Below are 14,231 nucleotides of genomic sequence, written 5' to 3'. Positions count from 1 at the left end.
AAAACTAAGTTCACAAGAATGAGTCATTTATTCTTGAGGTAAGATTTTAAGATATTCAAGCACATTAGTAAATATCATATAACAAATTGGGGGAAAAAAGCAGACTAGTTTTTGAACTTATCAAGGAACAATTTAGTTACAGATTAGGCAACATAATGGAATTCTGCTATGTATAATCTTTCCCCCGAGCACTTTTAAAACGAACTAGATGGCCAAACGTTAGAGTGGCTCCTCTGGCTATGTGAATTTCCTTTACATTAACAAAAGTGAAAGTAATGCCACAGATTCACAGGTAATTTGGAGGTATATTTTTGATAAGCCAGACGGCACTTGCTCTTTTATTCAAAAAGTAATTTTTCAACTTACTTACTTACCCCTGTTGAGCTTTCTGAAAGAGTTTTCTTAGTACTGATTGCCGGAACTGGACAGGTAAACTGAAGGTTAAGTTATGGTCAGTGAAAATCTGTATTACCTCCTGGAATACATACATAAAATTGCATCCATTTCAAAAACCATGGCAAAGTTTCTTTCCTTTAAAAAAGTCTTTCTATAATGAAAAATATAAGTTGAGAAAATAATAAAAATATCTTATTAGGAAAAACCTCTTTCTAAAATTCTAAAATTAGATTAAAGGTAAAAACAGCCCTCCCCTTTCTTAAAAAAAATTGAAGATCATGAACCAAAAATGAGAGGTGAGGGAGAAATCAATCAATAAGAGCCAATTCAGTTATGTTACTATAGAAAAAGTTTAAAATATTCTCATCCACTTTAAACATGGGTTCGTAAAACAAACTTTTAAAAATACTAAATTAATTAGAAATAATTCAGCTAGAAAAAAACATATGCTAACACTTCTAATAAAGGTAAATGGTTTAAAATATATTATTTAGTGAATTACAGAAAATACCTACATTATTACATACAGACTTTTTCTCAGCTTTTTCTCAACCAATGGAAGAGGAGGAAAGAAAGGGGAGATAGTGTGAAGAGACAGGGAAGAGGATTTCTGGAAACAGTTCAAGCTAATTGGCCACTACCACAAAAGTACTGACAAAAGTGGCTTCAAAACTATAGAGAAACCACTATCTCATCTCCACAGAAAAACATGAGCAACATAGGGCTCCAAAGGAGCAAGACAGCCACTTCCCAAGTGTGAGAAGACACATTGGTTATAGCCGTTCAACTACTGCTTGATCAGCAAAAAATAAAAATAAAAACTATAGAGTTCATATAAAGAAAACCCTATTCAAATAAAAGGCTAAATATGATTTCCAAGATACTTCCAAATATATTAATTACTAAAGTGAAAAATTTCAGAGTTGCAACAAAATTGCTATTTTCCCCTTCCTCGCTACTCATTACACTATTTTCTGACTTACATATTTTGGTACTTTTAATATATTCACAGTAACACAAGCCTGTCTATGGGTAATATTCTAAAGTTCTTGCGTGCACAAGTCTTGCCATTCTAGTCAGCCACTTAAAGAATCTGTATCTCACCATAATTGATCCTGACCCTCTATAAGCCTACCTGTACTAAGGAAATGTTTAACTAAAAGATCTCTAGTCTTTAATAAATTCACCTGGATCTGTAATTCATCTTCAAGAAAGTTTAGTTTCTTCCCTAGGGCAATACAATATTTGAAAAATGGGCCAGGGAAAAGGGGAGGAAGTGCTATCTCCTCCCTCTTCATCTATTTTCTGTGAAAAAAAGAAACTCTAGATGAGAAGTGAACTAATAGAGCTCAGATAAAATCCAACTGGAGACATAAAACTAAAAGTAAGTTACAGCTTTGTCATTTCATGATTCCTGTTTTGAGCAAGATAACCTGAAGAAACTGTTCAGTCTCTAGAATAAAGGCTTTCCAATAAGATTTTAAAAACACAAATTCTAATTCCCACTGATTTTCATTACAAAACTTAAGATAAGAATCCCAAAGGGACAATAAAAATCTTAATAGACTAATTAAGCCTTTTTCATGAGTAAAACAGAAATGATGACCAGGCTCATAACAAAGACCATCCAACCTACCAAAACTGCTTTGCTCACTTTCTCATTTGGTCTTAATGTTTGCAGTGGCTAATAAAGCTGGGCTACAAGACCAAAATTTCAAAACAGACAAAAGACTTCCGGCTCTGTAAAACTAAAAGCTGTCTACCTATAATTCTGAATGTTAAGAGTTCTGCTTACAGAGTTTTTTACAGATTCATTTAAAATGGGCAACCTCCATACCTTCAAGAAAGGTTAATACCAGTAATAATGAACTAACATCTGAACAGTGCTTTGCCTTAGCACTTATAACCTATAACTTCTCACTTGATTCTCATAAGAATTTTATGAAATGGGATAATTATTACCACTATTTTATAGGCCAGTATAACACTTTTGAGAATACTTCTCCCAAATCACATAACTCATAAATGGTGATGGCAGAATTTCAACCGAGTTTCATCTGGCTTCCAAAACTTTTCAACTACACCAGGCACTCCATCAAACGTCTTACCTGATAGCTGCCAGATCCCAAACAAATATGGACTTGACTACATGGAGTCAATTGTTGAGATGTACTATCAGAAGAAGGTACAAGAACATCACATGCTTGACAATAGCCAGCTGACCGCTTCTCATCTATGGTACAATGAAGAGGTAATGAACCTATCTGTAAAGCAAGAGGTATACATCATTATCCATTAATGTAATATAAACAGTAGTCTAGCACCCCTTAGCATATCTTAATAGTACAAGAAAATACTAATGAAAAATTCAAAATTCAAAATTGGAAGAACCATAAAAAAAGAAAAGGTTAAAGATTTAGAGCAGTGCTCTGCTTTTGATTGTCCCTTAGACTATGAACATTTTAGAGTTATAAACGATTTGAGGTGTTGTAAAGGGGGGAAAAAAAAAACAAATAAGAGTATGCAAAAGAGGCTGAATGTGGCCCACACAGCCTAAAATATTTACTATCTGATCCTTTACAAAGAAATTTGTCAACCCCTGATTTAGAGTTTTCAGGCCAACATACAGAAGGCGGACATTATTATCACTCTAAGTAGGTATGACAAATAACACATTAATGAAGAGTAAACACTGTTAAAAACAAGCTTAAACATTTTCAAGTACATATAAACAGGCAAAGATTTAAAGGTGAAAGCAAAGAAAACTCAATGGGAAAGGACAGAAATGCTTCTACCAAAACAGAAGATTTTTTTAAAAAGGCAATTTGAAAAAAATAATGAAAGTTTTCAATTACCATACCTGAAATGCTATAAAATTAGAAATCTGATAAGTTCCCTAGGCAAAGTAAAATGGGGATTCCTAATGGGTCTAGAATAGATCTAAATTAAACCTCTAGGGCATTTAATCAATTTCTCTACTGAGGAGAGGAAAGATTAAAGTGGGAATTTTTCCAGGCACCAGGAATATTTTTGTTATGTATTTTAATCAGTCATCTGAAATCATAAAAAGAAAAATGCAAATAATAAACACATAAAAACAGTTTGCCCTCATTAGGAATTAAGAAAGGCAAATTTATAAAAGATACCGTATTTCACCCATCAAATTAACAAAAAAAAAAATTCTTTTTTTAAAACACTCACTGCTGATTGGAATATCCTGGGAGGAATGTACCTGGAAAGCAATTGGTTCTATAAATTACAGCCTTTAAAAAATTAATAACCACTGACACGGTAATTCTTTTCAAGAAATTTAACTTGAAAGCCTCTAAAATCTGAAAAATTTATGCTTGGAGATATAAACATTGCAGCTTTATAATAAAGAGTAAAAATCCTAAACAAGTCTGGTTAGTTAGCTCAGTTGGTTAGAGCACGGTGCTGATAACACCAAGGTCCAGGGTTTAATCCCTATACCCACCACCTGCCAAAAAAAAAAAAAAAAACCTGAATGACCAAACATAAGGAAATAAAGTAAATCAGAGCACATCCACATGATAAATTTAAAATGCCTATTCAAAGATTTAAGCAATACAAAACAGTATATACAAGGGTATCTCAAAAAGTTTATGGAAAAACTAAAAAAAGACAATACAAATCCTTCCATGAATTTCTGAAGACCCCTTGTACAATATGAACTTAACTGTATAAAAAGAAAAAGAAAAAAACTGGAAGAAAATACACTAAAATAGCCAAAGGGGTTATTTCCAGGCAGTAATATAGATTTTTTAAAACCAGTTTTTAGTATATTTTAACATCCCAAATTTACCACAATGAACACATTGTTTTTTATCATCAGAAACATTAAAGCCAAAAAACCTACAGATGTGTTAAGGAACTGAATATTATGTGCCTATTATGACTGTATTTACCTCTGCAATTAGTTCTTTGGTTCTAAAAAATTTTTATCTGGCATTTTCATAGACAGCTGAATTTGTGGAGCCTTGCTGGAAGTATGCTGCACCCAAATCATAACACACCTGAAACAGTAATGAATACCAATTTGCTTAATAATTTTTCATGTACTTAAGAGCTGACAACTCAAAATTATCTTTATCTAAGGAAAACAAAGGAAAGAAAAAAATAGGAAGAAAACATTTCAACAACCAATGCCATAATCAATGTTTAGTCACAATCAACAGAAACCATCACAATCAACAGAAACAAACTCTGACTGATTTTTAAGCAGAAAATTGACTTACTGATATGATTTCAGGTAACCTACAGAATTACTGGGAAGGTGAATCAGGCTAGGAAAACAAAAGAGGCAAGGGAAAAAGCAAGCAGTCAGGAAAAGAGCCAAAACTATTCTAATGAAGATACAACTGCAGCCAAGGTCAACACTAGACCTCACACCTTATATCCCCTGCAGCCACCAACACTAGCTACTGAAAGAAGCAGCTACACTTCCCAAGCACTGCCTCTGGAAACTAGATTTTACTGTCATTGTTGCTGTTACCCACCACCTCAGTGGAGTCTCTATCTTACCCACTTCTTTGACTTCCTAGCTACTGATTCACAGACAACTAAGTGTTTCTGTCTGTCGAGCCTGTGACATGCCTGCCCTCAAGCAAGATGAGGCTAGAGAAAGCTAGTATTTGGAGTTTTTAGTTTCTATTATAGGAAGCATGCTCTGCCTCCTACCAGGTCTCAAAAGGTAGCGAATTCTTCTAATTTAGGAGAACAGATGCTGGGGAGTCCCTCAAAAGGAGAGGGGGCACAAATGTCCATCATAATAGATTGACTAGAGTAAATTGAAAAATTAAAATTAATGACTATAAAATAATACTCTTCTTTTTCTAATGGTAGAATTTCTATATTTTTCCAAGAACTTTCTTAGATTGATGCTCAGTTTCACCAAATACAGAACTCAGAGAAGATTCAAATTTACTTCAACTTGGCCATTTCGTGGACAAGAATATTAAGGCCCAGAAGTGACAAGAAAAGCATATAATCAAGTAGTGACAGAGTCCAGGCATTAACCCAGATCCCTAGGCTCCTACTACTGCCTGAAGTTTATTCGGCACATAGCTGACAGATCAGTCTTCTTCATCTGACTTACTTAAAAAGTCCTCAGTTATTCCCCAAACTAGGACAAAATTCAAGCTCCTTGGCCTAATCTTTAAGGATCTTAGAATCTGGATTAACTTCTCTCTCCAAATCCCTCTACTGTCCTCTATTTTAATCACATAAGTCTTCTCAATTCCCCATTCATATCAGTTCCTAGAAATGAGCTTCATTCCACACCCCTTATCTCCATTTATACCAAACCAACCTTAGCCAACAGATACTTATTCCTCTGCCAAATTCAAATGTCTGGTACTCATTATGGAACCTCTCTTTATTGATATGCTTTATAGATACAGTTCTATTCTCAGCCTCTACAACACTGCTAAGCACTATTGAATCCATACCAAATGTGTGGCTAATTTTCATTCTAGAAAGCTCCTCCCATCTGGAGTGGAGGGGTGCTACAGCAGTAAAAAATAAATATACATACCAATATACATATACACACACACACACATACATACACATAACACACGCACACATATACATACTATATTTATAAATAATTTCCCTTTCCAGGCAAAGAGTATAAAATATCAAAAAGATATTTTCAAGTATTAAAATGAGTTTTAATTCTGTAGATAAGAGGTGTTCAACAGATTAAAAAAAAAAAAAAAAAAAAAAAACTGATAATGAAGCTGCCCTGAAGGTTAGCACTTGGTTTACTGGGAAAAAAATTAAAAATTTTTCTTTTGAATCTTAGGTAAACTTTGGTAATGTAAAGAACATACTTTAAGAGCTGGCCTGTGGCTCACTCAGGAGAGTGTGGTGCTGGTAACACCAAGACCTCGGGTTCGGATCCCTATATAGGGAAGGCCGGTTAGCTTACTTGGGAGAAAAAGAAAAAAAGAACATACTTTAAATATTATCATGCCAAGAAATGAGTATTACCATTAATTTGCAATTCAAAAAACAGAAATAGCAACTCAGCTATGTAATTAAAAGAATATTTGATAAAGTTTACCTCGCACCCTTAGGTGTTTTATAGGAATTTCGTTTTGTTTTTCAAGTTATATTATCCACCATATTGTGAAAATCAGAAGTGCTACAAAAACTTTTAAACAGACTCTGAAAGATTATGAAATACCAGAGTCCAGAAACCCTCCTATATATGCAAGTTTCATTAATTATTTTAAAAGGTTACCAAGTATCAATCCTTCATCACTCCTACTCCTCCTGTAAACTCCATCTCATGGGGTCTTGAAAAAAGTGATTCAGCTCTATAACCAGTTAATTTGAAAAGGCACCTTCCCAACTCTGTCATAACTATTTCTGCCCCTTTCTAGAAAAGGAAGTAGTGATGAAAGAAGCCACCCCAACTCACACAACTAAGGAATGAGAACATAGTTTAAAAGGCACTAACCTAGTGCCTAGGATATCATCAGATATTTTTAAATTTCTATTATACTCAAGGCTCTGTGCTAGAAAGTAAGATTCAGAAAACATAAAAAAGAGACCTCAAAAACTTTACAATCTGTCAGGGAAGAAGAAGACATGAACACTTAAAATAGCATCTGGCAATAAACATCAACTGAAAGCTGTCAAAGGATCTAGGGCCCAGAATTAGAGAAAGCAGACAAACTTAAGATCCTTGAAAAGGCAGATATTTTCTCTAGTGGCCTAGATTTTTCAAAGTCTAGCACAATGTTAATAGGGCTTTTTTTTTTGGTCTAATTTTTAATAATATGAATAACTGCAAATCAGTGATACAAGTATACTCACTGAATTCTCAGTATTTAAACAGTCTACCAAAATACAATTGGGAAACTCTTTCAGAAACAATAGATCATATGAAATTTCCCCTAAATTTCTTTAGAAAAATTTCAAGTTATGTCTTATAAAATTTACAAAACAATGCAAACAAAGTTTTAATCTCTTAAATCAAAATCAAAAGACAAAGGCAGAAATAAATTCTAATTAAAAATACTAGGATGACCTCATGTAAAATTTTCAAAAAAATTGTCATACATTGATTAAATACTGAAATAAATACCTGGTACTGCATTTTCTCAGTTTTGATTTTCAATCCAGCAGCAGAACTCTCAGCTTCTCTATTTACCATGCCTGGTTCCATGGCCAATAAATCTAGAGTTCTTATCATGTAGACATAAAGATCCTTGTTTAATTTTAGAGCTGCCCCAGTACCAAAATAGAATCAGCAGCTTGTTCTTTTAGCTACAAAAATTCAATAAGCAAATTAATATACAAAAATAGCTACTGATTATACTAAGCAAAAATATCTACAGGATACTTAGTGTACTGAATTGTTAAAAAAATTTTTAACACAGCAAGAGTATAATCAAATTTGTTGAAAAGTTGTCTTAAATTAACCAATACAGTAAGTTCCTATTGTAAAATTAGAAAACATAAAAAATAGGAAAGACCTATCTTTTTTCAATAGAAAAGTTAATGAAGAAAAATGCTTTAAAGATCTGCACTTGGATGTGAGGGCGATCTGGCTGCGACATCTGTCACCCCATTGATCGCCAGGGTTGATTCGGCTGATCTGGCTGGCTAGGCGGGTGTCCCCTTCCTCCCTCACCGCTCCATGTGCGTCCCTCCCGAAGCTGCGCGCTCGGTCGAAGAGGACGATCTTCCCCGCTAGAGGAGAGGACCGTTCTTCGGTCAAGGGTATACGAGTAGCTGCGCTCCCCTGCTAGAACCTCCAAACAAGCTCTCAAGATCTGCACTGTTCCACTTGGATTTATTCAAGAAATGTTTGTATGCCTCAATGTGCCAGCCATTTTAGTAGGCACTAGGTAACAAAATTAAAATGATGCAAGCTTTTTGCTTATTCAAACTACTACAGCATATTTGTTTTATATAGCTAGATTGTTTTGTTTTGTTTTTCTGCTAGATTATTTCTTATCTTCCCTCTCCTCCCCCAGTATCTACACCTTACATGGTATCTCTGGAACACTGTAAGTATTAAATAATTACAGAGACTTCCACATTTCTCCTTTTATAGTAAGTAGATCAATTAAAAGATAACTGCTATAATTTTCTGATTATAAAAATAATTTTAAAAATATAATGCATACATATTGTAGAATTTTTGGAATATACAAAAGAATATAAAGACATCACCTGTAAGATTGATTCTCCCTGCTAAAGTATCATGACATATTCAACAATAGAATCAATGGTAAAGTACACTACCATTAGAGTTGAAAATCTGTACAATTTATAATGTTACCTATATCTAACAGTAAAAACCTAACAGTAGAGGCACATCTACATCTGTTCCAGAAATGTCTGCATAACTGATGCCAATACTTACCACTTTCAAAATGTTTTCTGTTAGATCTTTTTCCTGTTGCATCTGATTCATACTAAAAGAAATGAGTGAAGACCATCAAATGTTATTCTCAAGACTGAAAAATTCAAAACTTAAAAAAACACCTTTCTTGAAAGTGAGGTTCACTTTAAAGTTTTTTAATGCTATTTCTTTTCATGTTTACAAAAACAAAAACCCTAGTTATTATGATGTTCATTAACTTAACTGTATTTTCTCATTTGCTTTGCATTAAAAAAAATACTCAATTTAAGAGTAAAACTTATCGACAACAAAAGCTCATTTATGTCAAGTTACAAACTATGCTCTCTAGCTCCACATTTGGGTAAGCTGCTACCTAGAACTTAAGAATTAGGTTCAGAACTCCAGATGAGATCACTTTTGTAATTAACTTTCATATGCTAAACTAGTATTTACAGATATTAATTTGCCCACATTTAAAACAAAAATATGACTTCTTCAAGACAATTTAATTCAATGAATAAAAAATCTTAATACTTTCAGATGAATGGCACAATACCCAAAGTACTCCCTTTCTTTTTCAGAGCTCTTTACTCTAGATATCTAGGGCACTACCTGATTCTCCAACCCCTGTAATTCCCCCAAACAAACCTTCATGCAGGCCTTCTATCCTCCCATTTCTGCTCTACTTCCTCTGTAACAGGAGTTATTAAAAACTAGCAAAAATTTTTAAAATTCTGATGAAAAAACTGCCAAGGGTCATATCTGCCAACTTACACACTTAACTGAGGGGGTCCAGGATTTGCCTGTTTGACAGGAAAACTACTTTGAACAATTGTCCTAATCGCCCTGAAGAAAAGACAGAAAAAAGAAAATTTAATATATTACAAATGTCACTTCAATTATTTTTTCAAGTACTCCTTAGAAGATTTGTATCATAAATTATCTGATACTTTGACATATAATGCTTTAAAAATCATCCAGGTTTTTATCAGAATGCTTTTCATTTATGCAGTCACAAATTTTCTCCATCAGACTCACAGCTCTCAATATCCTCTCGAGACCTCTGGAGCAAAAGAGGTCCCTTAAAAGCATACACGTGAAGGACAGTGCAATTAAACAAAGGTTGCCCGACACATTCGGGGTCTATGAAAAAATTTACCATCTATTGCAGAGAAGTACAGCCACGGCAGTGGTTGGAGGTAAAGTGGCCAGATCCATGTCTACATGCTTTGTCCTGGGAGGAACTTTACTGATGCAGAGCAGTTCATTTAGCAGCATATTCAACACTGGAACTGACAAACTTAAAAGGAAGAAGCAAAAGGTACATGTTTGCATGTTAGCTGCATAAGAAGCACAAAATACACAATTCCATATCTTCACTGAAAACAACTACATTGCTAAAGGACTAAATCTTTACATACACCTATCAAATTTGAAAAGATTTTTAAAACTTTTTATTATGAAAAAAATTTAAGCATATACAGAAGTAGACAGAATAATATGATGAAAACCCATGTATCCATCATCCAGCTTCAACAATTATCAACTGATGGCCAATCATGTTCCATCTCTACTCTTAACAACTTCCCAAATCATTTCTTCCATAAATATTTCAGACTGTATCTCAAAAAATTAACTCAACATAATTGCAGTATTAATTTCTAATCTAAAAAATCAAAATTTGCTATTATCATCAAATATCCAATCAGTATTACATCTTCCAATTGTCTCATATATACCATACTTCTTTGTACACACTGCTATTAATATGTCTCTTCGGTCTATTAAGGTATAGGTTTCCCCTCAGATTAAAGAATACATTTTTTATTCTAATATTTAATGCTGGAAAATGTTGAAAATGCTGAAAAAAAGGTTTTTTTAAAAATACTATTGGTAAGAGTATAAACTCTGATGGGATGCAATACGCCTCATGTGCCTTAAAAATAGTTGTACCAAATGACCAGCAATTTAAGACTCTATCCTCAGGATATAAATCAAGACACAAATAAAGTTTATGGACAAAGATATTTAAGGCCTTGTGATCTATAGTAGTGAAAAACTGACTGTCAATGGAGGATGAGTTAATCATCCATACAATGGAATCATCTTCAAAAAAACAAAAATGGGGAAATATTCATATTTTAAGTGGAAAAAAATCAAAACAGTACCAATGGAGGTATAAATTTTGTTTAAAAATATAGTGAGAAAAGACAAAAATTACACAAAAAATGTTAAAATATACTTCTCTCCCCTCCCCTATTATTTCCTATTTTCTGAATTTTTCCAAATTTTCTATAAGGTATTTCTTTTTAAATTGTGAAGGGAAGGGGATGAAAACAAGTCATTTCTAACCATAGCCTTGAAAGTATTTATGTTTAAACAAATATGCATTGATTTTAATATGCTATTTTAATAGTTGGGAGATAGTGACTGATTTATGACCAGTAAAATTAACTGAATTATTCAATAGTAAATCATCTACATTATGCAACATCCATCATTAATTTTATTCACTTTCTTTCATCTTACTCAGATATGTAAAAGTCAATAGAAACATTTAAAACAGTTTAGGTGTGAATTTTTTCTAGTTACCATGTCAAAAATAATAATATTAAGCTGCCTCATTACTGATAACATCGTTTATTCTTTAAAGGGCAATTTAAATTCGTCTAACATTCATATGCCTTCTTACACCTTTTGAAAAATACGTACACATTTTACCAAGAATGAAAAAAAAAATTCTATTTTAAGGGCCAATATCAAATACCATATATAAAAATAAACCAAGATATCTAGATAGTACTGCAAATAGAATGTCACTTAAATCTTCTAAACCTTTTCTCTAATATGTCTAAGTCCCACTTCAAATTTTTGTGCAGCAACTTTAAGAGCAAGTAGTTTTAACATACGATTTCTCTTATTATCAGGTGGAGGTTGAACTTGGTTTTGTTCATTAACTGAAGGTTTGGAAGCCTGTTCCAAAAACTGAACTGTAAGTTGAACTGGTGCTGGATCTAGGATTTAAAAGAAAGTAAATTCTTAACTAAAGTTTTAATTATGAAGACGCAAAAGGATTTAATGTATTGTTTTTGGCCACAAAAGGAATACAAACAGCTGCGTAGTTATAGTGACTAAGGATAAGAAGTGTGCAGGGGGCTGAAGAGGGGAAGATCAGGAAGAGCGGTAAAGAGGAAAGGATAACAGATTAGTGCAGAAGAAAGAAAAGAGCATAATAGTTCTAGATTCCCAGTTCAGCAAATAACCAATGCCAACTAGAGGAAAGAGACGCAGCCTTTAAGAACTTTTGTTTTGACACTTAATTAGGGGGACCTCCATCAAGTTATTTCTCTACACCTGTTTCCTCCAGTGCAAAATAGAGGGTAGCACAACCTACCCCACAGGATTATTGTGAAAACTGAATAAAGCGAAATAACAGATGTGAAGAATTTAGCACAGTGCCTGGCACCCTGTAAGCACTCAACACAGGCTTCTCAAAAAGAATGAATTAAAAGGACATAATATAGGTGGTAAAACCGCCCAAGTAAAAGTGCACTAACTTCTCACATAGTAGTCCTCATCAGTTAAGGCGTCTTTTAAACTGAACAAGCTATATTTGGATTTGAATTTAGTAAAATGCAATTCAAGGAACTTAATTTTCATGCTAATACCTCTTTCCAGAAATGCCTGGAAGTTTCCTTCTTCCCCAGTAATGCCCATTTAATTGGAATATTAATCATTATCACCACTATACAATAGCCATCTTGCAACTGTATAGCAGTTCCTGCTTTCAAAGATTTTATTTTAATTTACAGCCCAACTTTGGAACATATAATTAAGAGTCAGTAAAAGCCCCTCACTGAAGAACCTAAGATACTAACTAATGAGCGTCAGGATCAGCATCAGAATAGCTCATTTTTCCCATTTCCCTGATTTTATACAGCCGGGGGTTCTATAAAAGAGGATTCCGACCCTCCTCGCAGGTGCTGAAACCCCAGACAGTAAACAGGACCAAAGAAGGCGGGCTGACAAAGCAGGGCCCGCCCATCGGGTGTGGACAATCCTGTTTTGAACCTTTTCTTGTCCCTAAACGGCACAAGGATGTCTGACCCCAGCACAAGGATGTTTAATGCCTATCGAGGCACCGGGCCAGAGCTTGGGCCCCGTGCGCGCCTCCCAGGCCACAGCTTCGGTGGCCGAGGAAGGCGCGGGGTCGAGGGAGGCCGGATGGACAGCGCCGGTGACCGTGTCCCGCTTCCCCGGCTGCAGGCGCCGCGCTTACCCGGGCAGGGCTTGCGCAGATGCCTCTCCAGCAGCGACTCCTCCAGCAGGAACTCGAACCAGCAGGTCTGCGGCGGGGTGCAGGGCCGGCTGGAGGTGGCCGCCTCCCGGTCCGCCGCCTCCGCGCTCATCCTGCCCCCGCCGCCGCTACCCCCAGGGATGCTTCCCGGCTCCAACCCACACTCGGACGATGGCCACAGGCCTGCGTTCTGAGGAACCGGCCGGGCATGCGGCCGCACTCGGAACGTCCCGAAAACCTACACAACCCAATACGACTGCACAGACCTGCCGGAGGGTGATCCTGGATCCGCCCCCCTGCGCCTCCGCCGCGCCTGCGAACCAATCATTGTTCGGGATGGAGGGAAAGGAGGCGGGATCAATTATCAGGCCACGCCTCCCCCCGGTTGCCTTGGGAGACGGCTCAGCGTGAAGCGGCATCGCAGGTGGGCTTTCATGTTTCCCTGGGGGTTCCTCAGCGAGAAAAAGAAACAACTTCATCTAGGGTTGCAACGGGCCCCAATGTTTTCGTAAAAGACTGAACACGACTGGTTCTAGTTGTGACCCAGGCTAAGTTCGTCTTCGGTGCTTTCAAATTCCCAATTTCCACTTCTGAGATTTCCTCTCACCTAGGTCCTCTCCGCAGATGCTCCCCACTGTCCCAGTGCGCACCAGTGTCCCCGTCCCGCTTCCTGGACGGATGACAGCATACCGTGAGACCCAGCCTTTCTGCTACTTCTCAGGTCTAGCTCTCAATATTTAGTGCCTGATTCATACTCTTGACATGTCTGCTAGAAGTACTGTTAGCCTCATTTTACATTTACCTCCATTCTGTAATGCTCTTGTATTTTTAATTAACAAACGATTAAAATTGGGAAAAGTGTCTTCATAGATCATGAACTGATTAAGAAGGCAAGCTCTATAGTCCACCATTCTAACACTTCGGATAGGCTATTTAACCTCTCTGAACTTTAGTTTCCACATTTGTAAATCAGGGATAATAGTAGTGCCAAATTTTAGGGCTGATAAGAATCAAAAGAGGCAGAGCTTAAGGATAATACAGGTAAGTTTTTTAAACAGGGCCTGACACCTAGAAACACTAATAAAGGTTAGCTGATATCATATAGTGCTTTTCATTTTGCAAATCACTTCTATATACATGATTCTGATGATTTTC

The 14,231-nt window shown here is 35.7% G+C and overlaps 1 pseudogene; it reads right to left on the bottom strand.

Moving 5' to 3' along the window:
• The window catches only part of LOC134363660 (integrator complex subunit 8-like), a 42,907-nt pseudogene extending 29,689 nt beyond the window's left edge, over positions 1-13,218 (bottom strand).
• Between the last annotated feature and the right edge of the window lie 1,013 nt (positions 13,219-14,231).

Source organism: Cynocephalus volans, chromosome 15 (genome assembly GCF_027409185.1).
Source record: "Cynocephalus volans isolate mCynVol1 chromosome 15, mCynVol1.pri, whole genome shotgun sequence".
In the NCBI taxonomy this organism is placed as follows: domain Eukaryota; kingdom Metazoa; phylum Chordata; class Mammalia; order Dermoptera; family Cynocephalidae; genus Cynocephalus; species Cynocephalus volans.
The sequence above is the reverse complement of the archived record's forward strand: the minus strand, read 5'-3'. Positions and strand labels throughout refer to the sequence as shown.